The sequence below is a fragment of the Hemiscyllium ocellatum genome, chromosome 6, assembly GCF_020745735.1.
Source record: "Hemiscyllium ocellatum isolate sHemOce1 chromosome 6, sHemOce1.pat.X.cur, whole genome shotgun sequence".
NCBI classification, from domain to species: Eukaryota; Metazoa; Chordata; class Chondrichthyes; order Orectolobiformes; family Hemiscylliidae; genus Hemiscyllium; species Hemiscyllium ocellatum.
The window spans coordinates 83,695,426-83,710,530 of record NC_083406.1 but is presented as its reverse complement, the minus strand read 5'-3'; the positions used below and the strand labels follow the sequence as shown (position 1 = coordinate 83,710,530).

The following is a 15,105-nucleotide window of genomic DNA, read 5'->3' as shown; positions in this document are numbered from 1 at the left end:
GAATAGATCTCACACCAGCTAAGAGTTAACACAAGTAACGCCAATATCCCAGAAAATGCCCAAGGAGGTCCTGAAAGAAATAATCAACTTTTGAAAGGATCAAGTCCCTCTTTTTCAAATGGATAACAGGTCTACAGGTCTCTTGAAGCTGAAGACTTTCAGCTGAAAACTCTTTCTGCTTCAATCCCAGGATATGTTTACCTAGAGAAATGATTTTGAAGTGTTTCACTTACAGGCAGACAGAAAAAGGTGGTCGAAGTCTGCAAGCACAATGTGCTCACCCTGATCATAGATCCTGTTCCCAACATCTCAGCAAGTGGGCAGAAATGCCACTGTCCCAGGACCTTCAGGCCAGATTATTGCAAGATTGTCTTTGGTTTGTCATTTACATTTGGAGTAAACTGCAGGTGGTAACTTGTAAAAACACGTATGTCTGGAGGTCACTAATCATCTTCTAAAACATTATGGTTGACTTGAAGCACTCCCCAGATAAAATTACACAAAAAATATAGAGTTAGGGCCTGGCCTGTGGAGACAGGCAATCTGCAACTCACAGGGAGTTTGAGATTCACATCAATGTGAGAACAGCAAGATAGAAGGGCATGGAATATCTGAGAGAAGCCAAATACATATCTTTCAATTTTAAGGGAAAGAAATTTCTGGTTCACTCACAGCAAGAATTCAATAGGGCAGTAATAGTCAAGAATTGTGATGTACAACCAAAGCTGCAGTGTTATATTTCCATACGTAGGCATTTTTACACATGGTTAAAAGGAATGAACTTACGTTGTGCATCTCCTGTTTGTCTGTCATAGTTTCAATACGAGAGCTATGGATGTCTCAGATACATTTTTACACCATTTTTTTCAGCATTGAGTCATGAAAAGTATGCAGAAGAGCCTTCATGCAAGTTCACTTCCGTCACTACTGAAGTCATCATCTGGACCCAAAATACGAGAGATGCGTGAATTAATCTTTGGGATGCATGAGCAGCAACCATGCAATGTATGGCCAAGTGTTATTGCATATTCTTTCAGGCTCCTTCCTAACAGTTAAGTGTAGAGCACGAGATTGTAATTCCACTGAGTTGAATACAATGAAGAAGCTTGAGAGGATACTGTGGGCAACAATGCTGAAAGCTAAGCAGGTAGAGGAGACAAGAAGGAAACATCATTCTACATAGTTACAGAAGTTGAGATTTTGTCAGGTTTTTCTTGGAACTAAACTAAAATGTAAACTAAACTGAAAGAGCTCACGACACAGCGATGACTGAGATAAGGATGGAGCTTGGAGATGCAGACAAGAACTAAATTAGAGAGAAAAGGATAGAAAGGCCATGAAGTTATTGTTAAGGAAAGAACAGACTTCATGCTTTTGAAGTTGGAGCTGGGATATTTTTCCCAGTGACCACTTCCAGGACATGCAGTATTTGCCACCTCTAGCAGTATCTGGCACTGGCTCAGGATTGTTTTAGGTAGTTTACTGCCAATAGTCCACCTTTATCTTTGCTTTGTCTTGGGCTTATCAAAAGGATTAATGGTAAAGGGTGAAGCAATGTGGAGTATCCATAGAAGTGGTATTCTTCTTGGAAAGCAAGAATGTTTCTTGCATGATGGCAATAAATACGACAACATTTGGTCAGGCACAGTTACTAGGACTCAAGAAGGCTAGTAATGTAACATCTGCTCCACCCTAAAGCTAGTGTAGAATTCATGTCCCCACCCACAGGCTTTTGGGTGACATCAGAAGAATGACTAGAGCCTTTGATCTTATTCAATAACAGCCAGTACTTTGGTAAAAAAAGGAGGCAATAATAAGTTACCACATATTAAGGAGCGATCAAGAATAGGTCAGACTGGCAAGATCTCACAGCGCAGCCAAATTTGTTGAGGACTGGGAGGGTAAATGGAAAGCAGTAATAGAGAATTCTGGTAATGCTTTTTTAAGACCAATAAATAAACAGTTGAATTATCATCCAGTAGAAAAAAATCACTCCTAGTGTTTCACATATTTAAAATTGTTTAGCAATCATAAAGTTTAAATTTGAAGTTTAAAAATATATGTTCATTAAATGATAAGAATTCATTTAAACCTATTCTGAAAGTGCCTAGTGGTGTAAGCTATCTGACTGACAGTCCTATTAAATGCAAGAGCCAAGTTAGGAAACAGCGACTGAACAGATGATTTAGAACTTGGGAGCTCACATTTGGTTTTACATAAATTAAAAGAAAGTATGTGTTGGTGCTCAAACTAGCTCCTCTAGTTGTTTATTAACTCACATTGGAATTCACACATGGTGCTTACAGTGTTCTGGTCCAAGGATATTTTAAGCCTGGCAAAGAATTAGTAGAGAAATGTACTCACATGGTGTGTCAGGCATCACATTCTGACTCTCTAGACTGATGCCATAAAACGGCTGCTGAGTTTGCTTCATAACATCAGCCCACTCCTTAGAATATTTGCTTGCTCCTTTACAAATAATGCAATTGTGTTCTGCAAAACTTTAATGATACACTATGCCAACAAGTTCTGATTTTAAGAACATATTTTTCTTCCTAAGACTAAGATCTAGTTCAACTTTGTGAATGTTACAGACTTCATGACCCTGGATTCACATCGATGATTTAACATGAATTCAGGCCAGAGCAATTTAGAAACAATCAAGTCATTGAAACATTTTCTCTTACATACTTAGGCAAAAGAAATCAGAATTAAATTAGTTATAAAAGGCAAGCTTTCCTGAGTAGAACACTGCAATATTGAAGAGTGATGGGGTGCAATCATTCCATGTGTTAAAAGGTTTTAATGTCTAAGATTGTCCAATCTCTGAAATTTGTTCAATGACATCATTTGTCAATTACGTTCCTCTCTGCTATCAGATTCTAATGCAAAGCCTGTGCTCTAATTGTAGAATGGAACTTTTTGAGCCACACCCTGCCTCAGATACTTTTGCCACATGATTAGATTAACAGATTGCTTCAGCAAAGTTCACATAAACTTGTCAGTCTATGTCCATCACCTAGGTTTGTCAAAGTATTTGCTTGTGGTCCCCCTTTGACAACAAATGTTAAAAGCAGAATATGTATTTTTGGAAGCTGGAAAACTCTGTAAATTAATATTAGGTGTTATAACTAATATTATATGTGAACAAAACCTTTAACCATATTTTATGATAGTTTTTCCAACCTTTTTACTCACGGTAAATCATCAAATGCCACTCTAAACAGCAGCTAGGTGAAATATATTACCCATGACTGTTAGATCTAATAACTCAATACATAAACAAGGACGGAGCTTGATTAATTCTGAGGGCTTTAGAGCGGATGTCTCTAGGCATCAATTAACTGCAACATTTAGCATGGTTTTGTTATGTATAATTGAAATAACTTCACCAAAATTTATCTGTATCTCATAATAAGCAACAATCGCTTCTACTTATCATACTAGAAACTTGTCACAAATAGAAGGCTCTGATTACAGTCTTGCCTGAAAACAATTCTACCCGTTGTTAAAGAAAAGGTAACATACAAACAATAATATTTTGTGAAAAATACAGTAACAGATATAATAAAGGTTAGGGTTAACTACGAAGTTGAACTGTTTCCTACCCTAGTTTCTTGTGCTGGGCTTGCTTTTCTGTGCAAGTCTCCCTGCTTTACTGCGTTTCACACTGCTGTTTAATGCTGAGACTCGTATCAGACATCCAACAGCTGCAGGTTATAAATTTAGGTCTGTCATGGTTCAAACTAATCGTGTGGGTACCAGTCACCCTTGCCTTTTATAAATTCCCTACCCAGATTCCTCTTCTTTGCTTGCATTCAAAATATTTACTACTACTTCCAAAATATGATTAGTGGGAGGTTTTCAAGCCTTTGGACCTGATTATAATAAATACTTGCAGAGTGGCTGTTGAATTTTATCTAAGGTTTCGTCAACAGGATATGCACAATGGCATCCTTTAAACTCTTGATACTCCCACAACCTAGTAGGACAAATTCTATTTGAAATAATACTTTGCATGAATATAAGAACAGGCTTCTTCCCAGCACCAGAGCAAATTGCCCTTTCCCCTCAATAGTGTTGCAGCTTTGCCACAAAGCATAAAACACAGCAGCTTTGTATTTCAGATGCCTGATAATGTTCATTTTCCCTTTTGCCCAGGACAATGTCATATTGGAGATATGTTGTGATAACCCTTTTGAGGCTCATGGGGAATCACTCATTAATCTACAGAAGGAGCTTATGGCTTTGAGTTCCCTTAGTAACAGGTAATGGCCTGACCAGTTAGAACTCATCACCTGAGCCCTTTATAAAGCAGACCCAAACAAACTGACTGGGAGAAGTGGGCCCTGTGAGGGGTACAGTGATTTATTTCCTCATCTAACTCCATTTTGATTTATCCCCCTCCTTCTCTCAATTTCCTGATGTCAGCATTGTCCTTAACAGACTTTGCTCGTTAATACAAAATTGGCCACATGGGTGTTTTCCTCGTGTAAAGTAGAATAAAGTCTATTCACAACAGTGTCATTAATTTCTGTCTCACTGTATATAAAAGAAATAAATAGGACTCAGGAGCTCTTATGGTGCAGTGGTTGGGTCCCTGTTATTGAGCCAAGCGACCCAGGTACATGTCCCACCTGTTCCCGAGGTGTGTAAGAACATCACTGAACAGGTTGATTAGAAAAATAGAAAAAGAGAAACTAAGAAGCAGACCCATAGACAGGGCTAGCCTATGTACATCATGAGTGTTATAACTAACAGCACATGTGAACAAAAACTTTAACCATATTTTATGATCGTTTTCCCAACCTTTTTACTCGTGGCAAATCATCAAATGCCACACTAAACCGGAGCTAGGTGAAATATATTACCCATGAATGCTAGATCTAATAGCTCAACACATGAACAAGGATGTAGCTTGATTAATTCTGAGGGCTTTAGAGTGGACATTTCTAGGCATCAATTAACTGCAACATTTAGAATGGTTTTGTTATGTATATTTGAAATAACTTCACCAAAACTTATCTGTATCTCATAATCACTTCCAGGTCTATTTTGGTGTTCAACAATAAACAATGTTGCTTTCCAGTTGGGCGTCTTGCATTATTGCATTGGTGACAGTCTTGCCTTTCAACAAACCAAATAATACCCTGGAAGGGATTTATGAGAAGTATTGGGAAACTGGAACCTTATGATGAGCGTGTGGAGGATTGGCCCCAATATGTTGAAAGAATGAGATACTTTTTACAGGTAAATGGGATAGATACCCCGGACCATGCATTGAGGATTTGTAAAAAAGCTGGCAGGTGTCACATCTTTTCTAAACTGAACGTGAGCACAACTGGAGCTTGAGAGGTCATCCAGGAAGTACATGACTGTAAGTACTCACAAAGGACTGCATCAGTACACTCACTTGCCTTTCAGGGTATCTTTGGCTGATGTCATCTTTCAAATGGAAATGGAGAACATCCTCCAGAGAGGTAGTCTATCTGGAAGACATTTTACTCTCAGGAGCTACAGCAAAGGAACATGTGGAAAGTTTGGGAGAGGCATAACAGTATATCTCCGTATACACTGCATCATCTTCTGCCATTTCTGCCACCTACAAACGGACCCCACCACCAGAGATATATTTCCCCCACCACTCTATCCGCTTTCCATAAAGACCATTCCCTCCATGACTAACTTGTCAGGTCCACATCTCCTAACAACCCACCCTCACCTCTTGGCACCTTCCCCTGCCACCGTAGGAATTGCAAAACCTGCGCCCATGCCTCCCCTCTGTCCAAAGTCCCAAAGGAGCCTTCCACATCCATCAAAGTTTCACCTGCACGTCCACACATGTCATTTACTGTATCCGTTGCTCCCAATGCGGTCTCCTGTACAGTGGGGAGACAGGATGCCTACTCACAGAGTGCTTCACAGAATATCTCTGGGATCCTGCACCAATCAACCCCACCGCCCTGAGGTTGAACACTCCAGCTATCCCCCCCCACCTCCCTATTCTGCCAAGGTATTGTAGGTCCTGGGCCTCCTCCATTGCCACTCCCTTGCCATCCAACGCCTGGAGGAAAAACACCTCATCTTCCGCCTCAGGACCCTTCAACCCCATGGCATCAATGTGGATTTCACCAGTGTCCTCATTTCCCCTTGCCCCACCTTACCATAGTGCCAACTTTCCAGCTCAGCACCATCCTCATGATCTGTCCCATCTGCCAATCTTCTTTCCCACCAATCAGCTCCACCCTCCCCTCCGACCTATTGCCTTTACCCCCACCTTCATCTACTTATTGCACTCTCAGTGACCTTCCCCCCAGCTCCACACTCTCCCATTTATTCCCCCCTCCCACCTCCACCCCACCGCACCCCCCACCCCGCCCTCCCCCGCAACCCCGAGGCTCCCAGCCTCATTCCTGATGAAGGGCTTTTGCCAAAAAGATCAATTTTCCTGCTCCTCAGATGCTGCCTGACCTGCTGAGCTTTTCCAGCACCACACTCTTGACTCTAATCTCCGGCATCTACAGTCCTCACTTATGCCTAGTATTTTTCTGAAGCCAGCATCAGGCTAAAAAGGAAAAATGTGTGTTCCAGGTAACTGAGGTAACATACCTTTGGTTCAGAAATGACAAAGCTGGATTATACCCTCTCAAAAGAGAAGGAGAATTCCATAAAAAGGATTCTGACTCCAAGGAACACAATGGAGTCAACATTTTCCTAGGTCTCAACAATTATTGGGGGAGACACAGAAAATGTGAGGAAATTCGGTGTGCCTCTCTGGGTGTCCTGGGAGTGCTTCTTAAAAACACAGGTCTGGCACTGTATATGGTTAAAACTGGGAGAAGACCGCAAGCAAAAAAGAAAATACGATGACCAACTCAGGGGACCCACAGAGGTACTGTTCCAACTGACACGTCATGGAGGAGGAGACGTCTTTAGTGATTCTTCAATGGTCTTCATGGAAGAGACATTTACCTATTTATTATGTAGCCTCGACCAGACGCATAAAGGAACAGAAAAATGGCCATCATAGGAGAAGGGGGTATCTCATGGACTCAGAGGGGATAACTCCTTTAGTGCCACGGGGATTTACGAACTAATCTCCCTCTGGAGCTCATTGAGTATAAATTCCTCTGGTAACACGTAGTGGTCTGTCCTATTGGAATTCATCACCTGAGTCCTTTATAGAGCAGATCCAATGGCGATTTGGTGGTGGGACAACTGTTCATTGTGGTAAAAGTATTTATGGATTTTTTAAAAATTAAAGCAGACCCAGCGATGGGTCTACAGAACTGTCAGTCCTGGACTGGGACTGTCCTATGTATGTCATGAGTATTGGCTCTATTCTGGTGTCCACCAATAAATGATGTTCCTTTCCAAGTTGGGCTGCCTGATTTAACACATGGTAAAGGATGGGATCTGTTAGAGATGGTCTTGGGTCACTTTAAAAAAATCCATATTCAATACATTAGGTCCTATTCATTGTTCATATCAGAATTACAACTTCATATTAAATGCACATTATGTTTGGGGAGAAAAAAACAGTTTTACAAAGAATGTCATAATTTCACTGAGATTATGACAGAAAGAAAGCCTTCTTTCTCTATGAGTCAAATTAAATGAGAGTGTCCATATGACCAGTGCATAACCAACTCATTAGCTTGTCAGATATGTTTTATATTGCAGTAAATCAACAAATCTGAACACAGGCAGGTTGTGGGAAGTACTGGCCTCTTTCAGACCAAAATTGATTGAAAGGTAAATCAATGCTTGGTCAGGTTTGGCACAGAGGATAACGGAACTACAGATCCTGACCTGGCCAAAAATATTGAGAAGATGCTTAAAACTGAGCAACATTCAAAGAAGAAATAAGAAAATACTTGATAAACTGGTTTTGTAAGTAGAGGTACAGAATGTTTTGAGAAGATTTGTAGCTCAGGTTGAGGTTCTGGATGTAGGTTTGCTCGCTGAGCTGAAAGGTTCATTTCCAGATGTTTTGTTACCTTACTAACTAACATCTTCAGTGGACCTCATGGGAAGCAATGCTGAAAATTCCTGCTTTCTATTTATATGTTTGGGTTTCTTTGGGTTGGTGATGTAATTACCACTGGTGATGTTATTTCCTGTTCCTTTTCTTAGGGCTGGTAGATGGAGTCTAACTCAATGTGTTTGTTGATAGAGTTCCGGTTGGAATGCCATGCTTCTAGGAAGTTTTGTGCATGTTTTTGTTTGGCTTGTCCTAGGATGGGTGTGTTGTCCCAGTCGAAGTGGTGTCCTTCCTCATCTGTATGTGAGGATACTAGTGAGAGAGGGTCATGTCTTTTTGTGGCTAGTTGGTGTTCATATATCCTGGTGGCTAGTTTTCTGCCTGTTTGTCCAATGCAGTGTTTGTTACAGTCCTTGCATGGTATTTTGTAAATGACGTTAGTTTTGCTCATTGTCTGTATAGGATCTTTCAAGTTCATTAGCTGCTGTTTTAGGGTGTTGGTGGGTTTGTGGGCTACCATGATGCCAAGGGGTCTGAGTAGTCTGGCAGTCATTTCTGAGATGTCTTTGATGTAGGGGACAGTGGCTCGGGTTTCTGGACGTATTTCCAGCCTTTTCTCCATAATACTTGATTCCCTCACTGATTAAGAATGTGTCTATCTCAGCCTTTAATATATTTAACCCAGGTGTGACAGCCTTCTGTGGTAAAGAATTCCACAGATTCACAACTTTCTGAAAGAAGAAATTCCTCCTCATCTCTGTCTTAAAGCTGTGACCCCTTGTTCTGAGATGATGCCCTTTTATCCGAGACTTATCCACGAGGGCATAACAACCTTCCTGCATTCATTCTGTCAAGTCCTCTAAGAATCTTGCATATTTCAATAAGATCACCTCTCATTCTTCTATATTCCAGCAAGTAGAGGCCCAGTCTACTAAATCTCTCCTCGTAAGACAGTCCCTCCAAACCTGTTAAAAAAAACTGAAAGAACTGCAGATGTCAGAAATTAGAAATAAAAATGAAAATTACTGGAAAATATCAAATTCTAATGTCACTTTCAACATTTGTTGGCTACACAGTGTCAAACATAAGCATCTGTGCAGAAAAAATAAAGTTAATGTTTCTGTCTAGTGACCTTTCTTCAGAACTCAGTTATGAAAGCAAACAAAAAGGCAGCAACTGAATACAATTCCCCATCCGAGATTATTGTAACATTTGTGACTGACTTGAGTCAGATTGTAACACAGCACAGTGAACAACTAGCTAGGACAAATTCAAGCAGTGCAGTACATGTGGAGATGATTAGAAAGGGACAAGATTCAGTAGAATATCTGACTTCATCTTCCAAAAATGAATCCACAGCTACCACAATGAATATTGTGATACGCAAGAAGGATTATTCAGATAACAAAACTGAGGAAGTGATCAAGTTGTTTTGTTTTCACCAGTAATTCAATCACCAATGGCAAAGAAGAAACTCCAAATTAATCAATAAGTTGCAGTAAATGTTCAGATCTTGTGATGGGAAGTTAGCCAATACAGTATCACTGAGACCATGTGGAAGCCCTAATTCAGTAGACCATGATGGTGACACTCAACTAGACTTAGAAACTTCAGAGAGTTCCAATTGAATCTGGAAAAGATAGAGGAACCAACAGCTGCTCTAACTCTTGTGTAACCTTTGAATTGAAGCCCTGGCACAGTACTAACTATCACCCTATTGACCCCCTATGGACAGCCAACTACCCCCAGACACTTCAAGCTAAATTCTCCACTAGGCCTGTTACCCTCTGATTGCTGCTGCTCTGTGTGTTTCAGCCTGTTTATCAGCTACTGATGCATGTGGAACAATCTCCCAGACAGAGTGTTTCACTCAGCCTCTTTCTCAACAGTTCAGTCTGTCTATTGGCATGGTTCAATCTGCCTGCTGCAGTCTGTGTAGATCAGTATATCTCCTGCTGGTCTCTGTGGATCAGTATATTTCTATTACACTGATAACAACAGAGGTTTGACAAATCACATTCCATTTGTGTCCTCAACAGTGCATGAATAAGAGCCAAATATCTAATTTCTACCCTTTCAATTTATTAATGTTAACATTTTAAAATCTGCTTCCCTGTCAAACTGTTTCTTCATACCATATATATTTAATAATTCTTCCATATTACATGAGGTTTTTATTACAAATCCAAAAAATCATTTTCTGATTACTCGATATAGTATTGGATAAGTAAAGATAATGGCTTTCGTTCCGATTAATTATTGGGAAAAGATGTCCCAAGATGATATTGTTTGACACTCCAATTTAAAAATATAATATTTAACAATTATATATTAAGAAAAGAATTGAAGCCAACATTCAATAAAGATACCCTCTCTAATACAAGATGTAGTGGTTTATAGGTCCTCCTCTAACTTTACATTAAATTATTACTATCCAAGTAAGATTTCAAATCAGAAGCAAAATAGGTTTATAATTTCTTACTTTATGAATCACTTTAACAGAGCTGTTCTGTTATCTGCAAATTTTTTCCATTTGTTTTCCTTAATTTAAAAATTCTGGAATATTTTTCCTTGGGTCAGAGTATTCCAATACCGTCACTGGGTCAACATTTTTTATTTGTCTTTATTTTCACTGCATATTTTCTCTTTCCCTTTCCCACAGGACTGCAAGTTCATAGATGCGAGCTCCCAGAGCCAGCATTACCTGCATGTTTATTTTTCATAATGAGCTCAAACAGTGTATTGGGGACAATGAAAATCAACATAGGCCCTCAGTCCTCAACCACCTCATATATACCCCAGTGCTCACTATGTCACAATCAGAAGCAAGATCCCTGGCTAATTGTCTCCTTATTAACCCAGTGCAGCTCCTAATATTTGTCTTCCCACTCCAATCCAGCCTGAGGTAATGCAGAGCATATTGAAGAACAACCTAGGAATGTACTGTTCGGGGTGCACAATATGCCACATCTAATCATTCTAGTTAGTTACGATAGTTTCTTCCTTTCCTTCACCATATCCAGGCTGGACTGACCTCTTTAACCTAAGGGAAGGATGGTATCGTCTATGCAGATTTTAAAAGATATTCTCAGTGTTAATCTCCTGTTGTCTGCCAATGGTCTTTTGAACAGTTTCTCTCTCTTTTCTAATGTCCACACATATTAACCATGCTCTATCTCCAATAAAATGCTTAATTGGCAATTAACATATAATTACATTTAATAAACACATCAAATTTAGATTTCTTTGTTCCAATATACTATATGGTTCACATTAGTCTTTCTAAGCACACAACAGTCTTGATGGCTGAGGGAAGCATTAACATGATGCAGTTCATTCATATATAGGCTCATTAAAACAATACAAGCCTTTTTACAGATTACAGCTGCAGGAACATAAGGTTGGATGTAAAACTGCAGCAAAAGAGAAGATCGACAGAGAGAGTGAGCAGTAAAAGAATACCCATGAAGAGGATAAACACTGTATAGATCAGTGGGATTGAAAGATCTGCTCCTGTGCTGTGGAGTCAATATGACAGCAGTCAAAATGTAGTGGGACAGGACCAATCAGAGAAGGAACAGCCCCATGTGTGAAAGGCAGAACCTGTCGAAAGTTGCTGCTGCAATCAGAGATCTGAGTGAGCCAATTAGCAGCAAACAGCAGAGACAATCAGCCCATGGTTGCAGAAGCAAGTGGGAAGGGAGGAGGCTGAGGTAAGTGTGTCTTGATGTTTGGGATGGCATAGGCTTTGGGATCTGGATGAGCCAATATTGACCAGCATTGAATTTCTGCTTTTGAAGACCCAACTTCGATTATTGGAGGGATTATTTCTTCTACATTGCCTGAAAACTGCCTGCCTGAATTTTGTCTCTTTCCCCAGCTCTCTGTCGGACAATGCTAAAAGGGTAGCCAACAATAAAAATGTGAAGACCATCCTATAGCATGGAGTCATTGACACCACTGACTGGGTGCACTCAGTCTGGCCCCTTCTAATTTATCAAATCACTTTGAGACTCAGGGATTCAGTGATGAGATTGACAGCTGGCAACAAAGCTTGAAGGAATAAGATAACCCGACACCTCAAATTCCCAACTGCACCAACAACATTGTGTTCCCACTGCAAAATAAAACTGCTGGTCCAAACTTGCAATTCATCTGAAGACTCACCTCGGCTGACAGGACTTCATCCTTAATTACAAAGAACCATCAATAATCTTTGATAAATTTCAATATTGTCTTCCTCAAAAATTGTATCTTGTCTCTTAAACTTTATTTTATTTATTTGTTTATCGGTCATCCCTGGTAACTTATTCAATGTCTCTACTGCCTTTCAGATAAGATATTGCCTACATTTTCACCACTTCAAAGTAATTTGTATTTCATCTTTTGAACTCTTACTACCAGTAGATTTTCCCCAATTCAATCATCATCAATTCCTTACTTAAGACCAAAAGACAATGAGACAAAGGCAAAGAAGTCAGCTTCTCAGTCCATTGAGTATGCTCTGCCATTTAATGACATCATGGTTCATCTGATAACCCTCAAATTCATTTTTCTGCCTTACCCCCATCATTCTTGATTTCCTTACAGATTAAAAAGGACCGATTGATCTCAGCCTTCAATATGTTTAATGACCCAGGCTGTGCAGTGGCTCAGTGGTTAGCACTGCTACCTCACAGCACCACAGACCTGGGTTTGATTCCACCCTTAGGTGAGTGTTGGTGTGGAGTTTGCACATTCTTATGAGTGCTTTGAATAGTATTAATCAGAGCTCCCTATTTTGATATTCCATTCCCTTTTAAATAAAGACAAATAGTCCATTTGTCCTCTCTATTAGCCACTGAATGTGATTGCTTGCTTTTTGAGATTCATGCACTATGACACCCATATCCCTCTGTGCTGTAGCCTTCTGCACTCTTTATCCATTCTCCATCCTCCAAAGATAGAGATGCTTGAAACTGTTAAGTTCCTAGGAGTGACTGTAGATCTGACAAGATCCTGAAGAAGGGCCCATGCCCGAAACATTGACTTTCCTGCTCCTTGGATGCTGCCTGACCTGCAGCAACACATTTTCAGATCTGACAAGAAGGCACAACAACACCTGTGCTTCCATAGGTGGCTGAGGAAATTTGTCATGTCGATAAGGACCTGCACGTACTTTTACAGATGTACCATAGAAAGCATTCTATCAAGATGCATCACATCTTGGTATGGGAACTGCTCTATCAAGGATCGTAACAAACTACAGAAAGGTGTGGACATAGCCCAGCCCATCACGCAATCCATTGATTCCATCTACACTTGTCATTACAGCGGAAAGGCAGCCAATGTTATCAAAAACCCCTCCCACCTTGGTTATAATCACTTCCAACCTCTGCTATCAGGCAGTAGATACAAAAGCTTAATCACATGTACTAATGGGTTCAAGAACAGTTTCTTGGCTTGTGAACGGACTTCTCAAATTTCAAACCTCATGTTGATCTCACTCTTTGTGCACATTCTCTGCAGCCGTAACTTTATATTCTTTAGCCTGTTGAATCACCCTTTGTATGGTATGATCGGCCTGTACTGCACACAAAGCAAACCTTTTCATTGTATTTAGGTACATGTGATAATAAGAAATCAAATAAAACAGTTATATTTAATCTGCTTTATTCTTCCCACCAATGTGCATAATCTCACATTTTCCCACATCATATTCCATCTGCCAGGCTTTTGCCCACTCACTTATGTCTCTAAATCCCCTTGTAGAATCCTTGTTTCAATCTCATAACTTGCTTTCAACCAACCACCACAAAGTTGTATCGTTTTGTCAAAAAGAATAAACCAACGTTCTAAATTTTCTGCCTTAAACTTTAGATGTCAGCAATCATCTACATTGCTCACTTTTGTATGCTTCACATGATCTTCATGTGATTAAGTGATTAGAATTCCACAGTCATTCAGATATGGACTAACCAAACCTTATCCAACAATTCAGCTTTGTACTCTATCTGTTGGGCTATTAAAGCCACTGCTCCTGCAGCATGTTCTGATGGTTGCATAAATTTATCAGTTATGATGTAATGATCTTTTCCTGAATAGAAAATTATCATATGATCTATTCAACACATGCTTCCTCTTTAGGTCACTTGACTCAACGCTAATTACTTTATGTACCTCTGTAGTGAACTGCATTTCCTGTCTATCAGTCAGATAATTGTACATGGTTGGATTTTCTTCATTTTTTGTAATATTTTGTAATCTGTCAATCATCAACCCTGGTCATAATCATCAAAACAAGGTCATAAACTTGTTTTCAACATTTAATGCTTAACATCCCTTTATTTTAATTTTTAAATCAATGTAAAGTTAATTTCTTAGCCAGTGATTCACTATGTCAATCGTTGATTGCCATGGTGGAACCTAACCAATTTCTCAAAACAATTTTGAAGCCTTTCCATCCTAATAGTTGTTTGGTAGCACAGATTTTGCATGTTTGTAACAGATGGGTGAATTTTTACAATCAGTTTGAGCACGTTTTCCACTGACATAGTTGAAGATTTATTTGAGAAGACTTTACAGGAGCTTGAATATTGATAGGAATGTGATATCCATGTGCTTATTTGACATTGTCAGCCTATTAACCATTAAAAGGAAATGTTTTGAGTCTGACATGACTGTTCTTCCATTCTGAAGGTGAGTCCTATTAGACTCAAAATTTTAAGACCTGCTCTGTCCAGAGATGCTGCCAAACCTGCTGAGTTCTGACAAAGTTCTCTACTTTTAGTTTCAGATTTCCAGCACCTGCAATATTTTGCTTTAAGATTTTGCCAATGTGATGACAGTTATGTCGGCCGTATACTCCAAAGACTGGTGGATTGCATCAAAAAGCGATTCTTTTTCCTGTTTAGAGCAAGCAAGGTACAGATCGTACTCAATCATCCTATGCTTGCAAAACTTACAACACTGTGCACTACATTAGATGTGATTATATAATTGGACAGCACTTGCTAGATAATTCTGAATGTATGAAGAATAATACTGACAACCAAGTTAAGACTGTCATAAAAGCCAAGGAACTGCAGATACTGGAAATCTGAAACAAAAACAGAAATTGCTGGAAAATCTTGGTAGGTCTG

General features: G+C 39.6%; 1 protein-coding gene across 6 annotated transcripts in view; it reads right to left on the bottom strand.

Annotated features, from left to right (window-relative positions):
* Positions 1–15,105, bottom strand: part of sgcg (sarcoglycan, gamma) — a 644,218-nt gene that overhangs the window by 511,853 nt on the left and 117,260 nt on the right. For 3 of the 6 annotated variants that reach the window (XM_060826735.1, XM_060826729.1, XM_060826733.1), the window contains exon 1: positions 3,609–3,731. The exons of the other annotated variants lie outside the window; for them this stretch is intronic. The gene's annotated coding sequence lies outside the window, so the exon portion shown is untranslated. Of the gene's footprint in view, positions 1–3,608; positions 3,732–15,105 lie in introns of those variants that run through there. 6 annotated transcript variants of the gene reach the window in all.